General features: G+C 35.5%; 1 long non-coding RNA gene across 1 annotated transcript; it reads left to right on the top strand.

Annotated features, from left to right (window-relative positions):
• The first annotated feature begins 109 nt into the window (after positions 1 to 109).
• LOC102210428 (uncharacterized) lies at positions 110 to 494 on the top strand. The gene is made up of 2 exons (XR_312598.1): positions 110 to 172; positions 431 to 494. It is a non-coding gene; the product is annotated as an uncharacterized LOC102210428 (long non-coding RNA).
• Positions 495 to 1,255: the final 761 nt, after the last annotated feature.

The raw sequence follows: 1,255 nt of genomic DNA, 5'->3' as shown, positions 1-1,255 counted from the left end.
TATAACTTTGTAGCTAGCAGGGTAAAATATACCCACATTAATTTGTCTATTAACTAGAGCTCATTAAGAAGCTGATCTTTTCCATCTTGATATTAATGTCACAGGAAAAAGAAGAAAAACAAAGATAAGAAAAGAAAAGCCACAGATGAAGAGGAAAGGCTTGATATTGTTGGTATGTATATCTTCTGTATTTTACATTAGTATTTTGTCCATTAAGCAGTAAGTGTTCTTTGAGCATACAAACAGCTAAGATCTTTCAGATATAAAAACGAATAAATTAGAGGGGTCTGTTCAAACTCATTCAAACATTAACATTCTTGTTACATTCATGACTGAAGGAATATATTCTTCCCTACTGTTAATGTCTCTTAAATTCACAGTAGTGCCGTGCATTATTTAAGCTCTGACATGGACCTTTTTTTCTCACTAGGTGGCTGGTGGTCTGTAAGCAGCTTTGGAGAAATTACAGGAACAGTTGCCATAGAGATGCAGAACAAGTCATACATCCATGCCCTGGATACCGGTCTCTTCACACTTGGTTCACCACACAGAGGTAAGAGGAGAGACTGGGGTTACATCAAAATTGAACTCTGTTTTTTTCAAAGGTTCAGCTATTTCTGCAGCTCATGGCTTATTCTAGAGACAGTCGAAGTTATTAGCTGATAAATAGTGTAAAACTATTTGAAGTCTGTGTCCTGTGCTGTATCTATACAGCATAGAGCTAAATTTCATTCAAGATTTTTTTTTTATTATTTGTTTGTTTTAAGCGACATCAGACATTATCATGAAATCTGAACTCAGATTGTGCAAAGAAACTTGGAAGTCCTTAGTGGATAGCGCTAGGCTAGCAGTAGGCTGCCTGTACTAAGCAATTATGGATGAGGGTTTGGAATTTAATGTGGTTTAAAATAAGCAGCAAGCTGGAATTATTTCTTCTCAGTCAGTAAGCAACAACATCTACCTACTGTTATCCAGCTTTGTGTTTTCATATGACCATAGCATGCTATTGAAATGTTATTGTCATTGTTTAAAAGCATATTCTTAGGCTTTTGTAATCCTGTACAGCAGCTTATTATTACAGTTAGCCATGTTGCTAATGATTGGCAGTCCAAACGCATGCCAACTAATACAACCGAAAGGTTAGCAAGTAGATCAAGTATGATCCACTAAGGTAATGCTAATATAAACAAAAGAATATGTACATGGATACTCCTTTCCATTCTCCTCTTTTTATAAAAAGGAGTGTGTGAATCTA

This window comes from Pundamilia nyererei, unplaced genomic scaffold, assembly GCF_000239375.1.
Source record: "Pundamilia nyererei isolate P.nyererei 1_Seehausen unplaced genomic scaffold, PunNye1.0 scaffold02896, whole genome shotgun sequence".
Taxonomy (NCBI): Eukaryota; Metazoa; Chordata; class Actinopteri; order Cichliformes; family Cichlidae; genus Pundamilia; species Pundamilia nyererei.
Note: the sequence above shows the minus strand (reverse complement) of the source record. Positions and strands in the feature narration are given on the sequence as shown.